General features: G+C 37.7%; 2 long non-coding RNA genes across 5 annotated transcripts in view; one reads left to right on the top strand and one right to left on the bottom strand.

Annotated features, from left to right (window-relative positions):
• Positions 1-19,086, bottom strand: part of LOC140327070 (uncharacterized) — an 86,027-nt gene that overhangs the window by 23,982 nt on the left and 42,959 nt on the right. Inside the window, exon 3 of one of the 4 annotated variants that reach the window (XR_011919978.1) lies at positions 7,830-7,945. The exons of the other annotated variants lie outside the window; for them this stretch is intronic. This is a non-coding gene — a long non-coding RNA (uncharacterized lncRNA). The remainder of the gene's footprint in view (positions 1-7,829; positions 7,946-19,086) is intronic. 4 annotated transcript variants of the gene reach the window in all.
• On the top strand, positions 4,020-6,611 carry LOC140327069 (uncharacterized). The gene is made up of 3 exons (XR_011919975.1): positions 4,020-4,174; positions 5,549-5,656; positions 6,434-6,611. It is a non-coding gene; the product is annotated as an uncharacterized lncRNA (long non-coding RNA).

Genomic DNA, 19,086 nt, shown 5'->3' with positions numbered 1-19,086 from the left:
TGTTGTTAAATGTTGTAAAATGTTAAGGCTATTTATAACGAATTTCACACAATCTATAATTAGCTGCATCACAAAAACGTGCTACAGAAAAACTGAATACAGATTTGAAATCTGCATCAAAATTACTACAAAGCCCACATAAAATTATACCTGATGAAAAAATAAAATATGTCTGATGAAAATGACATGTTGACCTGTGTTATAGAAGGAGTTCCCTGGGGACTAAAAGTTCCTTTTTAAGGGTTCCTTAAGTTAAAAAATTTGGTAAACACTAATATAAACACTACTGTTCAACAGCATGCTAGCCTAGACTTGGGGTCTATTCACAAACATAAAAAATTCAGACCTGGACTATTCTCTGAAATTCATATGATGTTTCGTGGTCATTTCCATGGACAGTAGAATGCATAAACAGTTCATACAGTGCTGCTCAATTCTGTTAAAAGTTGGTAGAGGGGCAAGCAGGGGACACATTTAATTTTCTCCACTGGATATCACAGCAATCATCCCTAGCTGGTCATTCTTCAGCCCTGCAAATCAGTAAAAGACACCAAGGACTCTGCACATGCTAGATTTTCGCCCCAGAACAATCATGACCTTTCATCTCCGGCAACAATTATCTGTGTATACATGGCTTAAAGACGAGAATGAGAAGCAATAGAGAACAGGACAGGTTTACTAAACTGATCCCCTTGTTCATCCTGCTCATGACAATAGCTTGCAGGTAACTATTACAAGCATCAAGAGACAGGATTCTGAAGGAATGTCTGCTACTGTGATCTCATTTATTTCAGAATCTTTATTATTATTATTATTATTATTATTATTATTAATAATAAACAGGATTTATATAGCGCCATCATATTACGCAGCGCTGTACATTAATTTATTGCACGGAAAGTTCTTCTAGATATAGGATTGTATTGCTCAGTGTAAAAATATGACACATATATTTCTTAATGTTACTATAGGTACAGAAAAACTAAAGTCTCTTTATATTCCTATGCTTAACAAACAGACAACAGCAACTGGAGGAGCATGGGGGTTCCTTTATGTGTTTTTTTTGTGTTTATTATGTTACTTTTAGATTAGCTAAATATTTTATTTCCATATTAATTTATGGGCAAAGAAAACAAGATAGGAAATGAATGGCAGTGAGTAGGAAATATGAAGAAGGGGACAAGCAGCAAGGGGTAATAGAGGGGTATAGAAAATAAGAGTGGTAATATAGTTAGAAAGAAGTTGGGAGTAATAGGAAGGGGATAACAGCCAGGAGGAAAAATAATGGGGGTAAGGTGAATGGGGCAATAAATGGGGGTAGAATACAGACGTAAGGGTGGTAAGAAGAAGGAGAGAGAAAACACAGAGGTAATGAGAGAGAGAAAAAAACGTAGGGAATGATAAAAGCAGGATAGATAGCATGGAGCTGGAAGTATTAGAGCCAATAAAAGGCAAACGGTAGGAGTTAAAAAAGGGAGATAAATAACAGGGGTAAGGGGGTAATAGGAGGAAGATAGGAGGCAGTGGGTAATAAGTGGGAGATAGAAGGCAGGGGTAATAAGAAGGTGATAAAAGGTGAGGGATTAGTGGTAATGGGGGAAGCGAGAAACTAGGAGGTAGGGGTAACAAAAGCACGATAGAAAGCACAGGATAAAGAAGATAATAAAAGGCAGGGACAGAGGATAATAGGAGGGAGATAGAAGCCAAGTGCCAAATGGGTATTAAGAGGGATATGGAAGCCAGAGGGTAGGAACACTAGGAGGGATAGATGGTAGTGGGTAATAGGAGACAGATAACAGGCATAAAATATAAGTAGGGACATACATGACAGACAATATAGGATAGAATGTAAAGACAAGCAACAGAGATAAGACATGTAAGGAGAAAAATAAACAACAATGCGAAAGAGCTATGAAGAAAAATTTAGGCTTTTCCAATTAAGGTAACTGTAGAACTTTCAGAACTGCAAATCATCTATTAGTTTTCGTGTGACATTTATGCTCTCATAAGACATAGTTACTCAAATACAGTTTACTTCAAAAGTTTTATATATAGACTCAGTGATGTACTAATTGACTGGAATGTTAGTTCATAATTACTGTTTAGGAATGTTATTTCCCCCAAACAGTTGTGTTAGCAGCTCCTATATTTCCATCCTGACAGACTAATGCAGCACAGAGACACCTAAACACAAGATGTCTTTTTTTTCCACCAAGTTTATTATTTCAGTACCTTGTCTTGCAATACCCAATTATCTAAAAAATTGAGATATACTTAAACCAACTTTTAGGATATGATTAAATAAAATGGGTTATATTTATATAGTAATATTTAGTAAGTCATTGCAGGTAAGGTTGTACTGAACAGAACTTTTTTGGGTTTTTGGTCCTCAGCCTCAGGTAACCTTTATTGATTTCAAATCTTATTCTCAGACATTTGACCCACACATACAAATTCCTACCTGGTTTTAGAATAGAATGGGTTAAATTTGAGTGTTGGATACCAATCAATAATTAATGTTTGACTAGCGGCCAAGAAGGTTCTTCTCAACCTGTTCACCGCATTCATGTAAGTTGTTATTTGGCTACACCGTTTAAAAAGCAATTATCACATTATATGCAAGATATAACCATTAATATTTTATACATTGTTCGGTTAAAAACAGATACATTAATTGACAATATTCTCTCAAAGACACTTGATATATACCCACGTGTAAAGGCAAGATAATAAAATATACACAAGGAGAAGTTCATGCTTTAGAATTCATAATTAAATGCTTTGTTTTGGCTCTGATTTGCTAAAAGGATCCTGGAATAGATTTTGAATTAGTATGCAAGAAAGAAATAAAATGGGCTCTGCATATCTACAGCCTAAACATGCACAAGTCCCACAGCACTAAGAAAACAAAACTTGCTTTTTTTTAAAATGTATCATATATACATGTCAAAGATGAAATCTAGCCATCTCAAATAATACTAATTCCCCTTTTTATATGCCACTAACTACAGGCTGGAGTTAGGTTTCATGAAAACATGACTACATGAGGTCTTTTTGCGATGATGGTGACCTCCTTTGACCTTATCGGAGTCATAAAAACACTGCGTACTGAGTCACTATCTTTTGAGAAACAGTACATTTACTGATGGCCACTTTCATCCTTCATGTCCTCTATTATCTCCAGGCCACTATGTGCTCCTCTATCTTTGCTCAGGGACCGTTTCATTGGCTTCATTCCAACCTGTGCAACAGTACACATTCAGTAAGATAACTATTATTATTATTAATATTATCTAGTATTTATATGGCACTGACATATTACGCAATGCTTTAAAAAGTCAATAGTCATGTCTCATGTCCCCTCAGAGGGGCTCACAATCTAATGTCCCCACCATAGTCATGTCATTAACACAGTCTAAGGAGAATTTTTTTTTTTGAGGGAAAGCCAATTAACCTAACTGCATGTTGTTTGGGAGGTTGAAGGAAATCAGAGTGCCTGGAGAAAAGCCATGCATACATGGATAGAAGATGCAAGCTCCTTGAGAATAGCGTTTTGGCCGGAATATGAATTTGTGACCCAATGCTGCAAAGACCAGAGTGCTAACCACTGAGCCAATCTATCACTTTGTTTATATAGGCACATCACTCCAATTAAAACTGAACTTCAAGCAAACAACGAATTACATGGTTAAAAAAATTTGGAAAACATCTAGAAAAACTGGGGCTACCAGACTCACCTATCACAAAAAATATATATATTTTGGTGGACTGGCCCTTTAAAGTGGACCTATCACCACAATTTTAACATTATATAAAAGAGTGGCTAAGCCTTTCATATAAATAAAAAACATGTTTTCTTTTTTAATCCCCCCTCCCTTTCTGTATCGACTTGAAGGGAAAACCACAGCCTCCTTCTATGCATGCATCATTAGAGGTTTTCCTGGAATGCGCAGTGAGATCTGCACCTTTTTTTTTACATTGTTGGGAAGATATGTCACACAAGACACTTCTTACACAGTTCAAGTTTGGGTGACGCGAGCAAAATCCGGAAGAGGAAGAAAGAAGATGGCTGCTCCCACTGTCCTGTCTGCGCTAGAAAGAAGAAGGAAGCCGGGAGGTACAAAACCTACTGGACTCCAAATGGGAAGGGATCCAGAGCTCTTCAAAAGTAAAGGTAAAAGGTATACTTTTTTTCATGAAAGTTCTGCTTTAAGTAATCCAGCATTTAGTCTTTTTAATGAATATTGATAATATAATCTGTGTTGTATGGACAAATAATGTAAAAGTACAACTCCAAGCAAAACAACAACTTTCACTCAATGTATATATTGCCTCAAAAACTTTTAAAAATGTTACTCGACATTTTTAAGTATTTTTACCTAAAATCTATGTTTATATTAACTGTATTCACAATTCAGTGGGGTTAATGGATTTACTAAAAAAGTAAGAAATGTTCATTTGTGACAGTAAAGCTGATTTACTTAAGGAGTTAAGAATCTTTTTTAGCACTTTTAAATGAGAGCTATCAAGTGACTATTCACTCATTTACATAAATGAGTCAATATTCACTTCAGTTATCTAGCTGTGTTTTAAGCAAATTCTTGTTCATTTATTTCATCTGCACAAAAAAAATTGCTGCAATTTATTAAATTACATTCCAAACTCCTTTAGTAAATCCTACTTAGGTGCAAGTCAGTATAATTGTGTTCAATATAAACTTCATTCCTATTGGTTGCAAAGCAAACAACTTAGCTTAGTAATGAGAGGTCTTTATAAAAATACATTTGATAGTGTGGCAGTGATGTGCAAACCACAAAAGCCCACAGAATTACAATTATTCTGGCATGTATACCATTCACTTAAATGTATTTCCACCTAGTATTCGCTGTTTAACTAAAATTTTTCTGTGAAATACAATTATTTTATCCAATATTAGTTTAGGCGATGTGCACAAATATTAATGTGTACCTGTGCTAGCACTAATATTATAAATCTATGAACAGCACTCACACGTTATTGACTGATGGTATCATTTTAGGGTGAAATGTGTTTTGCCAGACTTCAAAGACATTCCTGCATTTGTATTGCTATCACTGGTTTATTTTAAGTTGAGAAAAGTTCAGGTTTACTATCAGCATTTACCTTTGTCAACAATATTTCATATCTAGATCTAGGCAGGCAGACAGATAAATGGAGTCTAGCATTATATAAAGTGACAGGGATTATTTCTCTGCAAAACCGATGGTATAGGCTCAAGCAAGCAAATAGTGTCAGTAGAGCCCCAGTAAGATGTAAGCATCTGTTGGATTATTCTGACCACTAATGCTAGCTAAAACTGAAATATATGATGAAGCAAAACTGTGGCTGGGCTAAAGATATTAAAATATTCTCATATTTTTAACAAGCTGTGGAGGGCTTTAAAACACTGACCTCTGTAGTCGCATGTACTGTGGGTTAATTAAAGTTCAAAAGCAAAATTACTTTTAAGTTATTTTGTCTCAGTAGCTTACTTTGTTTACTTCTGACAGTTAGTTTCCTAATCCCTTAGGTAAATACAGAGCAAGTGCACAAGAAGATGGGGGATAGCAGAGTGCTGAGATCAGACTTGAAAAATTTCACTGCTTCATGGATGAATTGTTCCGCAGACTCTAATGAGGTTAGTGTGGCTTTGAGTAAGGTTTATTTACTGCTTGTTAAGGGTTAGCAGTTAAAAACCCATACCCTGTTCATGTTTTAAAGTAGAGCTGTAATGTACACAAATTGTGTTACATGGCAACTAAATGCAATAGTAATTGTACATATTTCCAGGGCGGACCAAGAGCCCTAAACCAATGTATTATTAAGTCCCTAAGGAATTGAAAAGTAGTGCATGAAACAGTTATGGACAGTGGCTCCAAGTAATTTAAGTCCACTGGACTTGTGTAGTGTGCAATGTTCTTCTGCTACACTGTTCCTACTCACAATTGCCCATCATTTTTACATATTAAAGCTGTAGAAGCGGCTGTTGTCAGAAAACGTACAATATGACACAGCTTTTAAACAATTAAGAAAAGAAATAGAGAGATACAAGATGACATTTTGACATTAGTATCTACTATATTTTATTTGTCTGCAGATCAAAGAGATAAGCGCTTATCTGATTAGCCCTAATTAACTCCTTGTTTCCCTTCCTCCCTTGGAGTGTTAGAAACAAAAAAATTTATTTTTTAGCAAAAATATTTTTCCCTTACTCTTACTTAAAACATCTTACTCTTTTATTTTTATTTTTATTTATTTATTAGCAAAAATATTTTTCACTTACTCTTACTTAAAACATATGGTGATCCTGTAATTAGCCATTCCTTCTTTGTTGTCAGTAGCAATGCTTTGCAAACCATTTCCACCGTGTTTGCACCTTGTTCTCAGTTGGCATGACTTTGTCTTTTCCTTCCAGGGAACAACCCTCCATGTGACACTTTTGGAAACCTTGTGGGGTGGCTCCAGCATCATTCAACCTAGAAGATCCGCACAGTATATCGGCCAGATCTGCCTTTTTAGCTTTAATAATTGCCAGGGATTGACATTTTTGCTTAACCTGGATTTGATCTATAAACTATTTTGCAAAAACAGGATTTGCAGTTTGCTAATGCTTGAAGTTTGAAGAGGTTTATTATACTTATATACTATGATCATTACCTAGCAATATATTTGTAATTCAGCCACAACCAGTTCAGCTGCATGGTAACAGCTTTAAAAATCATGTAATGGTAATCAAATAAGCAAAGAATACTAAAAAATATGATTTCAGAAAACATCACCAGTCAACAATTGGCAGCAGGGACCAAACCTAATATACTACTGGCAGATCAAAGCAAAAAACTACATTCCAGGTACAGAAGATATTCAGTGAATGTGACACCTGTCAGGTATGCAATACAGCCATTGCTGGTCATGTTACTGAAATGCTAGTAAAACGATCAGCATGATAAATAGGCAACTAGTATTTTTAGAAAGAAAGCTGAATTGAAAGCCTACATCTTTTTCATAGAAAGTGAAAGTAAAACTCCAGTTTATTTATTTATAAATATACCTGCCCCTTTTTCTGTAATACTCCTCAACAAACTTAGCACTTCAAGATCCAGGAAGGCATATCTTCTGGTTTAAAGGAGAACCTGCATCATGCAACCCAATTTCTTAGGCATGGGCACACCACCATCACATGTCCTGTGCTAATGATACTAGACTAAGAGACACTTACTATTGTACTTGTGACCTTCTCAGTCAAGTAGGGGACCTACAAAGGAAGAGGGACCATGGTATCACTGGCCCTAGAGACTGCAGGATTAGGAGTATTTATAGCAGTGTTTTATGGAGTAGGGGCGTAATTGTAAAAAAAAAGAAAAGGGGGCACAGTAGGTGCCCACCCCACTACACCCCGCCTATGTGTCCATTAAAGGAGAAGAAACTTCCCCCAAAGTCGCATCATTATACTAGAACCCGTCAACTCTCCCATCGCAGGTCTGAGCCTGCAATTCCATACGGGAGACGCGGTCTGCGGCTCTGACTGGTGCGCCAACCCCCCCCCCTACCGCGGGGTCAGTTGAAGGACCCCGCTGGGGGGCCGACCGGCCAAAGCTATGGACCACCAAAGAATTCTTTACAAAGTAAAAGTGGGCAAGCGCACCCATTCCCGAAAAAACAGCGCTCCCACCTATGCCCACCTTACTAAACCCCTGGTTGGGAGGCTTTAAGTGGGGTTAGTAACACTTTATATCTTATCATTGACAAAACTACAAATACCCCTCCCAACTCACTTATATTATAAAAAAATAATATTATTTTTTACTGACCAAAAGCTGTGTCACATGGAGCTGTTGATTGTTTTCTAGCTTCTTTCTTCTTCATTGTGGTCTGCATGATCTAAACACATTTTTTGGCTGTCCAGCTGCAATAGGTCTATCAGCATCTAGAAAAAGCAGATGTCATCTAAAATCTAAAATTTTTCACCTGCAGAGCCTATGCTGGTAAGCAACCAGGACAGAGGATATACCGTATGTAAGTATACTTTTAAAGGGTCACTTTAAGACATTTTTTTTTTTTTTTAAAGAAAATTTGTAAAAGCCACATTGGACTGTGGGAGTTCATATAAGGGGAGAAAGCAGGAAATGCTGTTTATACAAATTTGTCCTAAAAAAATGTTGTGTGCAGCAGGGTCGGAGTCTAATCAACTGGTATATTCAACCACAACTGCAAACCTAAATACATTCAGTGCTTATCTAAGGTACTGCCACACTTCCTCTTTCCCACACTGAGTGTGTGGCAAGATTACAACCGCAACAGAAAGAATCTTTAGGGTAAAGTGTGTGAAATTCAGACGGCCAAGATAAACCACCAGAATTTTACATCATCCCAAACAATGTATGTGTGTAGTGTTTTTATCTGTGTAGATAATTATGTTTTATGAAACTGAACCTTTTCTTTTTTTGTAAATTAAATTGTAACCTCATCATCTCAGTCATTGTGATGAGTAAAATCCAAGCATCTGGGGACCTGATGGATAGTTTTAAAGGAGCACCTTTTCTGGCCCACTAAAGCCCAATAATAACTAACGGAAGTGCTTTTTACTCCACCCAGGCATTATTCTGGAGCAGGATTTATATCATATATATATATATATATATTTATATTCAGCCAAATATCTGTGTACACCTTTAAAACTTTGAAACTTCATGAGAACAAAGGAGCAGATGTTACATTTTGTCATGGACCTACATTTCCTAAGAAATTTTGCAAAATCTTAGCTTTTGGGCATAGACAGACACCAAAGTTTTCTGTACATGTTACTTGTCAAATTCAAAGATTCATAGTGAGAAAATGGATGGTTATGGTAAAAGCATAACAGCACATTTACTAGCAGAATGCCACCATCTACATGACTTTATATCTGGCGTGGCTGAAGACTTGAAGCCTGGGGTACTCTATAATGCAAGTATTGACTTTAGCCATGATGTCAGAGGTTAGATTTACCCTTGCTATGAGTGGTATTGGACAGAGAGCAAAGGAGCTCACATATCAGCGTTTAGGAGAGAACAATAGCCTGCATGAACTAATAATTTCTAATATTATTTGTGTTTTGCACTCCTTTTTGTGCTATACTTTTTGTGCTTGTACTATAGACAATCATAAGGATTTTTCAGTGACGTGGGTTCTGAAGAAACCATTCCTGACACCGTTGGCATGTTGTGTTCATGCTACCAGACACTTAAAACATGGGGAAATCAATTTCTCATTTCTCTGCTTTTGTCTAAAATTCTACTAAAACTACTGAGCAGACACAAAGCAGCATATTGAAAAAGTTTCTTGGAAAATGACTGTCCAGAGACATCTTGTTCTAGTTTCCTGATTAAGTCTAAGACAATTATACGGATGAGTGCCAAGCAAACAATTCTATTTACAAGCTTGACTTTACCAAATAGATTATTATATTGATCTAATAACCTTATAAATACTCAATGTGACCCACTTAAAAAAAATCAGAAGGCTAAATTTGATTTTATGAGTTGCAAATGTTAGGGTTATAGTATTTGTAAAGGCTATAGGTTTTTATAGCTTTGCATAAAGAAGGGTAGTCTAAAAACTCATATTAGGTCTTGCTGGCTGTGACCCTCTAGGAAATGTATCATTACATTGGAAATCTAATATTTTGCAGTTGTTACTACCGGTAGAACAGAATATGTCATGATCTTTTAGTTTTTTTCTCACTTTAGTTTTATTCTCATTTCCTGTTGCATCTCCAGGACAGGACATAAAAGGTAATCTCCGTAGGAAGAAACAAACCGCAAAATGTGCAGGGGTTCTCATCAGAAATCTAAAACTAAAAAAGTTTTGGCTTTAGATGTACTTGAACGCAGTGGTCGCCAACCTTTGGGACCTCACAGACACACGGGGAGCTGTGTGTCACTCAAAGTGGAAAAAACTACCCCCAGAGTGATGTCATTATGCCAGAACCTACCCACCCTACTGCACATGCCCGAAGGAGCAGCCAAAGCCTCCCGGGATGCATGACATAGGTATCCCGGAAGGCTCTGCTCTCCAATGAAGAGAACATTTTGGTGGTCTGCAGTAGGGCAGGGCTGTGGATGCAACAAAAGTTGTGTCCACAGTCTTGCGCTACTTTCCCCCCTGGATGTTTAGCAAGCAGGTCTGAGCCTGCGATCAAAGAGTGGGCGGGTTGTGTCCCTAAGGGGGACATGATAAGTGGGGTCAGGGGAAGGAACCCATTGGGGGGCGCACCAGCCAGAGCCGCAGACCACCAAAATGTTCTCTTCATTGGAGCGCAGAGCCTTCCGGGATACCTATGTCATGCATCCCGGGAGGCTTTGGCTGCTCCTTCGGGCATGTGCAGAAGGGGCAATTTTTCCACCAAGGGAAAAAGATGCACATGCACACTGGGATCAGCTCTCAATTTTTTCCTCATCGCAGCGGCTACGTAACTCGATCTCACACCTGCGTAGGTGTGTCATCTGCGAGAGACGTAGCAAGAAGACAAGAAGAAGATGGAAGAGAAGTCAGAGGATGGCGGCGACCACCGTGGTGGGTCAAAGAGATATTCCAGGGCAACGCGGGACCAGATTGTGGTAAGGACCAGAGCCATCGAGGGGTCTGCGGGATTAAAGGTAAGTGTTTTTTTTTATTTTTAGTTTAGTTCCGCTTTAGGTATGCAAACATAACATTTCAGTCTTAAAAAAACAACATAGTACAAATGTTGGGTCTGAAATTTTCTTTTAATTTGTTATGCTGATACTAAAGTATCCTAAAGTGCATAAAGGATTAATAAAGATTATTAGTTGACAATGTACATTCTCTATTCATGAAAATATTTGTAATGTACCCATATATATGACTTATGCTTGTCATTGACATAAACTTCCTAGAAGAGCCAGAAAAAAAACTACACTAAAATATTTCTATTTTATCATTATTGTTAGTAGTAGCCTAGCAGCAGTAATCTTATGTAGTGCTTAGTACATTAGTTTAGTTTAGTTAGTTTGTTGTACTTAGTACAACAAATTTACAGAAAGCATATCGTTATAAATGCATTATAAAAAAAACAACCGATAACATTAAACACAAAGTAAGATAGCCCTAGTCTTTGGAGACGAAATGCATTAACATGAATAAACTTGGCAAAGCATGGCTGAGCCTAATATTTTGTCTGCCTTACATGAGCTTACATGCACATTCACATACTCACATAGACCTGTTAGATAGCCACCCTCAGCCTGCTGGTTAGTGGATTATATGATCTGTGCACAGTATGTGAAGCAAGACACGTTTGTTATCTTTGCTTACATTGGCGGAATAATGGAGAATTGGATGTCCAGCTCAATTGACTTTTGTTTGTCATTGGAATCCATAGGTTATCTCTGACAATGGTTCATAGGCACAGACAAGCTATGCACTTTTATGCATGACAATTATATAAGTCCTATGCAGATAAGAATAACCAGCCAGACAAAAATTGAAAACCAATTATCTTGTCTCTGGAAGAAATAAATGAAGTGACTGGGGACAATTTCCAACACATCTTTAGAATTGCAGGTCACTACTGCAGACAGCATTTCTGAATCAGCACAGGCCTCTACTTCCAATCAGCTCATATGTATATTGTTTCTACAATACTGCTAACAAATTCTGTTCTCTTTACAGGGTAAGTATACAATTCAGATCCTTCTCTGCTCCTAAAACATATTATAATTTATTTGTTAAACTAGCTAAGGCAGATTTTGTATTTATTATAAAGCTAGTTTCCTCCAACAAAAAGTTTGTGCAAGAAGAGTCAGTATTATTTCAACTTCTGTGTTGTCATATAAACCGGTGGAAGAGTGGCTATGGGTGCCTTAGAAAGAGATTGCATAGCAGTGCATCTGATGGCTATGGCCAGTGTTCCCCAGCCTTTTTAACATGGAGGGGGGCTTGAACTTTTTGATCTTCAGGGATCCTGCTATAATTACTATATCCACAGCTCACGCATTAGTGTGGTGGTCATTGGGAAGAATGTCACCCTTACAGATCCAAAAAGATTATTATCTTAACTTGAATCTACTTGAAAAGCACAAATAAGATAAAAGAACCCCAAGCAATCTCTGAACGAACCCCAGGGGCTGGATGCACCAACTTATACATATGCATGCAGATACAAGTTACCCCTAAAGCAGGCAGTACATTTAGGCAGTTGTGGGTTGCCTTGCTAGATTTAAGTAGGCATTTCTGTTGCCACAAATGATTACAAAATTGGATGACTTCCCAAACTTGCTGAACAGATAGTGACTTCTCTCTGCAGCACTCGTGTATTGCATACCTGATAAAAGTCCTCTTTCATATCTAAGGCTATGATACGTCCAATAGTTCTCGTCCGATTTTCAGCTCAGGGCCGATATCGGATGAGAATCTGACGTGTGTACAGTTCCCGTCGTCCATCGTCCGAACGACCGTCCTGGCGGATCCACGGACGATGGACGATGGAGAGCGTGCAGCAGGGTGCCACTCTGTTGTTCTCCCTGTATGTACAGCGCTGGTTCATGCATCGTGCAGTTCTTAGTTGCTGGAAAGGTCCTTTCCAACAACAACTATTGCACATGTGTACTCATCCTAGGTCTAGACACGGAAATTGAATGTGTTGTAGTTTACCTGCTCTTGTGGCACACGCAGCCAGTATTGGCCCATGTGCAGAAGTGACTGGGCCCCCCGTCTACCACCATTACCACTATACGCCCAGTTGTCTGAGGAGGGTCCAGGGCCCTCATGCTGAGGCACAGACTGCACCTCCCTCTGTCCACCCCTTCTGGCCTTAGTTGTAGCAGATGCATCCAATTTCTTTTTCAGGCTTTTTCTCCTTATGTTTACTTGGTATATTGTGAATAACAAACATTTTTTTCAGTTTGAGGATGATTTACTGAAAGAATTTAGTCTGTTTACGTACAAAAGTGAATTATCACTCAGCTTAGTGAATATGGCGATAGTTCACTTTGCAAAGAATACCCAATCATGTATAAGAAAAACTAAAAAAGAAATGATTTTTCCCTAAACGTGACTGGATGAGCTCCATTTCATTTAATTTGTTTAGCTTTGTGAAATATCCTTTTTAAAGCAGATAATTCCCTTTACTATGTGAACAGCCAGTATTCTTTTAGTAAATCTTCTTCCTTGTGTCTACACCCACCTCTCAGTGGTATGTGTGGAAAGAACAATGGATGTCACGCAGGCTGGACTTCAAACACGTCTGCCTTTATTTCTATTACATTGTAGGTTTACAAAAGAAAGATATCATTGCTGATGTTACTTTTTTAGCTCATGGTAAGTGACAAAGCCACCACTTTTCTGGGTCAACAGAAATGTCAGTATTTTCTGAACTTGCTAAAAATGTTGGAATAAAATAGGAAACTAATGCAACCACCACATCTAACATTTGTACGCTGCAGTATGTATTTCATTTTGTTTTGAGTTTAAGGCATACTTTAGGCTTAGTCTACATGGACGTTTTCCCCAGCGTTTAACCTGAGGCTTTAGAAGCCCATGTTTGAAATTCCCATGCATTCCAATGGGCTAATCTACACCAAGTTGTTTCCTTAAGGGATGTTTATGAGCGTTCTTTATAACGTTGCTTGCATTGTTTAAAAAATTAAAACGCAAGGTTAACGCTCGAAAATGCCCAAAAATGTGGGTAAATGCTTCCATCGATTTTAAAGGACCATTTTCCCATGTTTTCCTGTGTTTAAAAGCACTTTAAACGTAAATGCATTACAAACGCGGGAAAACACGTTACAAACGTAGGAAAATGCGGCATATATGTTTTCCAGCGTTTTAAAAGCAAGCTTTATAACGCTAATAAAAGTGCATAAAAACGCATATAATTGCAGTAGGAATGTTTACATGCGTTTTTAAAAATGTCCATATAGACCCAGCCTTAATAGTGCTTACCAGCAGAATTAATATGACCTCCTTTACTTTTTTAACATCAGCAGTTGGAGGGATCTTGTAAAACGTAATGGGGCAGTGCAATAAATAAAGAAAAATGTAAGCTTTTTATTTTAACTGTTTGTGGACTTCAAATGGTCCATCACAAGGCTACGTACACACATCAGATGATTCTCATGCGATTCTCGCCTTAGGTCTTGTCTCAGACGACAATCTGACATGTACAGTGGCTATTGGAAGCCGTACATGGATCCATCCTGGCAGATCAATGAATGACAGAAGACGAATGACTGCAATGGAAGTAAAGGTAGGAGAGCGCAGCGGGTTGCAGCTCGCTCGTTCTCCCCTCTCCATAGAACAGAACAGCCCCGTATGTACAATGCTCGTTCATTCATCTGTCAGTCTTTTGTCATTGGAAAGGATTGTGAAAGTTCATTTTCAAGGACAAAAATCTAACGTGTGTATGTAGCCTAAGTCTTATAGTAGCTGTATGGGTTACCATTGCTTTGGTTACTGCCTTGTCTGTGTTTCATAACACGTTGTACATTTAAGCTAGGTACACACGTGTAATAATTGTCATTGGAAAGGATCTTTCACGATCCTTTCCAACGACTAAGGACTGCACGATGCATAAACGAGTGTTGTACATACAGCATCGTTCTGCTCTATGCAGAGGGGAGGGTGAGAACGATGGAGCAACACCCCGCTGCGCCCTCTCCCCCTTCGCTTCCATTACGACTTCCTGATTGTATTTCTAAAATACCTCTTTAGCCAGCCTGTCTGGATTGACTGTTATAAAATATGGTGGCATAAAAATAAAATGTTCATTTTATATTATTATTACTTTTTAAATTCTATATGTTTTCTAAAAAACATTTAACAACAATTTACTTTCACCCTTTCTAAATGTCAGTTGTATAGTCATAAGATGGAAGTAAATTATGACATTATTAATGCTTTTTTCTTTTAGCTGTGGTTTTCATGCTCTTAGAATGCTACATTCAGTCATTGTGTGTCTTGTTCATCCTGTGAATCATACTTTCAGTAAAACTGAAGTTTTGGGCTCTGCAAAAATAAATGTACTGCAGGTGCAGATGTACTGCTAAAAGGCCACAGACATTTTACCTAGGGCAAGATGGTCAGCAAGATAAACTGACAGCTTTTGTCTTGTATCAGATCTACCACAGCAGTACTGAGGAAATGTTAAGCTCTTATGCTCTAGGGAGACTACTTTTTATCCAGGTGTGTCAATAATATTACAGTTACCTAATCATGCAGGTTTCTAGGTGTTAGTTTGGCACTGAAAGGACTACCATCTATCTTTGTTGAAAAACCCAACTTGTGTAAAAACTCTTATCCCTCTCAGTTTAGAAGGGATATTAAAGTATGACTGCAACAGTGGCAATGCAGGGAACCAGACTGTATGCCCATATTAGTGGCTGGGAGGCAACAATAGTTCATAAGACATGCAAGAACTTCTCATCTATGTCAACTCTAGAAGGAACAACCTTGACTGAAGAACACCTATGCCAACATTGAGAAACCATATACCCACCCAGGTACAATATAATTCAGCCTTTCTCAACCTTTTTAACATGAAGGAACACAAAAAATAACTTTCTGGTCTATATCCACAGCTCACAATATGTTAGCTTGCTGGTCAGTGGTAAGAATGCCTCTATTGCTGGCCACAGGGAAGAAGGTTACCCTTACAAATAGCCAAAATGATAATTGGAGTCAGTTAAACTGACCTGAGATATATACATTTCTCACAGCCAAAGGAACCCTTAGCAACATCTATAGAAATCCCAGGGATGTGGAACCCTGATTGAGAAACACTGATATAATCTATGCCAGCTGTTCTCTTTGCTACTAAGGAACCTGAGAAAGATTTTAAAGGCTCAGGAGATGCCTGCTAAAAATCTACAACTCATTGAACATAAGCAGTTGTAGATCTTAAAAAACAACACAATGAAGTATGTGGTTTGCTTACTCTACCTCTCTGCTCTATAATAGTTTTTTCAGGTATATTCATGGTAATTTTAATAACTAGAAAATAAATGCAAAAAGTGACTATTTCCATAATCCATTAAATGGGTCATCAGCAGACACGCACCCAATTACTTTGGTAGTTAGAGGAGAAATGTCCCTTTACAATGGTTTTCAGCAGACAAGTACCATTATATTGACAGTGAAGAAGGGCCTATAACATTAATAGTCAGTAGGAGGAAGATACCCTCCATACTGGTGGTCATTTGGAAAACAGTTAAAAGCATAATTGGTGTCAATGGTAACCTATCTAAGAGATAAGAAGAGGAGAGTATCCATTGACCGGCAACAATGGTTCAGCTAGGTGAGGGCCTCCTAAATATGCAGGCACCATCAGTTCTGCCAATGCTCCCTGATGAAGGAACCACAGCAAACTCTGAAGGAAACCTAAAATTCCACAGAAAGGTTGTTCTATATCCTGACACACATGTACTTTTCTGCTTATGCCTTGAAATAGATTAATGGAGAAAATTAAAATGAATGTTAGATGTATACATTTCTGTAATTTTTTTCCACTCACTATATAAAAGCACTAAATAAATATTTCATTAGACAATAATAGTAATAGAAAAACGTTACATGTATAGTATCAGTCAAATGTTTGGACCCTCCTTCTCATTTAGTGTTTTTCTTTATTTTGAATATTTTCTACATTGTACATTATTATTGAAGACATCCAAACTAGGAATGAAGGAACACATATGGAAGGATATTTTAAACAAAAAAGTGTTAAGAAAACAAAATGTGTTTTATATATTAGATTCTTCAAAGTAGTCACCTTTTGCTTTGATGACTGCTTTGCCCACTTTCGGCATGCAGTTAGATACATGAGGTAGTCACCTGGAATGGTTTCCTTTTAGTAGGTATTCATTATCAGGAGTTCATTTCTGGAATTTCTTGCCTTCTTAATGGGTTTGAGACCATCAGTTGTGCTGTGCTATGCAGATGTAGAAACGGTACACATTTCTATACAGTGGATAGGACCATTTGACTACTGCTCCACTCCATATTATGGCAAAAACTACTCACCTAAGGGAAATGACAATACTTCATTACTTTAAGACATGAAGGTCCATCAATCCAGAAATGTTGGCTAATTTTGAATGCATCCTAGAGTGCATTCATGAAACAATGAAACATTATGATGAAACTGGCTCTCTGGAGAACTGCCCCAGATAGGGAAGACCATGACTACAAAGAATAAGTTCAATAGAGTTAACGGCATGTCAGATTAGAGCCCACATTCTGATTCACAGATTGCAAGCAACAGGCACATCTCAACATCAACTGTTCAGAGGAGACTGTGTGAATCAGGTCTTCATGGGTGAATTGCTGTAAAGAAGCCACTACCAAGGAGGAACAAGAGAACTGCTTGGGTAAAGAAGTGCAAGATCAATAGAAACCTGTACTTTGGTCTGATGAAACATAATTTGAGATTTTTGGTTCCACCTGCCATGTCTTTGAGAGATGTAGACAAAGTGAGCAGATGGATTCTACATATGTGGTTCTCATGGAGGAGGTGGTTATATGGTGTGGGGGCTTTGCTGGGGAGACTGCCAGTGATTTAGTCAACATAACCTGCATGGCAACCAAAAGGTCCCTGCAGCAACATGCAATCCCATCTGGCATATGCTTAGTGGGATCAGAATTTGTTTTTTTTTAACAGGACTATGACCCCAAACATACATCCAAGCTATGACCAAGGAGGAGAGTAATGGAATGCTGAGTTAGAAGACCTGGCCTCTAAACCCAACTGAGATGGTTTGAGATGAGTTGGACCCCAGAATGAAGGCAAAGTACACAACTCTGAGAACATCAAGACTGTTGGAAAACCATTCCAGGTGACTACCTCACAAAGCTGATTAAGAGAATGCAGAGTGTGCAAAGCTGACATCAAAGCAAAAGGTGGCTACTTTGAAGAATTTAAAGTATAAAACATATTCTGTTTTGTTTAACATGTGTTTGTTTAAAACATAATTTCACATGTTTCTTCACAGTTTGGAAGTCTAAAATAATCTAAAATATAGAAAATAATAAAAAAGAAAAAATCATTGAATGAGAAGGTATGTCCAAACTTTTGACTGGTACTATATATGTCAGTGGGGACCATATTAAAGATAAACAAAAAAAATAAAGTGAAAAACAATATTTACTTAATTTAGGAATCCTCAATAAAAAATAAATAATTCCTTATTTTATGAAGTGGTGTTCCTTAAGTCAAATGATAACACAAATTATCAGAAAGCACTGATTTCTTTTTAAATACTGCTAAGCTTTCACTTGTCAAAATATTACTGGAAAATCATGTCATTCTGTCATTGGGTTACAATGCTCCCATTGAGCGTAGGAATGATAGATGGACTGTACTTCACCGAAATCTATTAGAACAATGCACCTGGATATCATACATGTTCACACAGGTCCAATGGATTGTCTCATGTCAGTTTAAATTGTGCCCCCCTTTCATCCTAAATGTTTCACAATATAGATATTGTTAATTCTCTTGACTAACAAATGGATTTTAATGTACCTGTATTTGTTCAGGGTCATAGATATCCAACTTGTCTAATATCATGAGTGCAGCCCTAATCTTATTCTATACCTCTTAATCCTATAAATGTACAGAGCTCTCCAACTTTTGTATATATATATATATCAGTAAGAAAAACGTACAAGCTCTTACCCTCTTTAGGCACCATCATCAATACATGTGCAAATAGAATACCTTGGCTCAGTTAAGCATAAAGTGTGAGTTTAGAAAAGGGGGATGGGAAGGCATTAGATTTATCCACTTATGATGGCCACACACATATCAATACAGCCATACAACCCCATTCAGTGCTACTAAACTGATAAAATAGAGCAAAAATCATAAATTCAAGACCCCCTGTTTGAATCTGTTAGTGAGTTCTTATTGATTTTGCAGTTTGAGTGAACAGCATTTGGGACAAGATTTCTAACCCGCCCAAATTGAAGCAGGGCCTATTGATACTTTGCCCCTGATTCATCAAGCAGAATCGGATTATCGGTCGCGCATTCGTATTCGCGATCCGAAATCGTACGCGATCGCGCTATTCAGCA

The sequence above is a fragment of the Pyxicephalus adspersus genome, chromosome 3 (assembly GCF_032062135.1).
Source record: "Pyxicephalus adspersus chromosome 3, UCB_Pads_2.0, whole genome shotgun sequence".
Taxonomy (NCBI): Eukaryota; Metazoa; Chordata; class Amphibia; order Anura; family Pyxicephalidae; genus Pyxicephalus; species Pyxicephalus adspersus.
The sequence above is the reverse complement of the archived record's forward strand: the minus strand, read 5'-3'. Positions and strand labels throughout refer to the sequence as shown.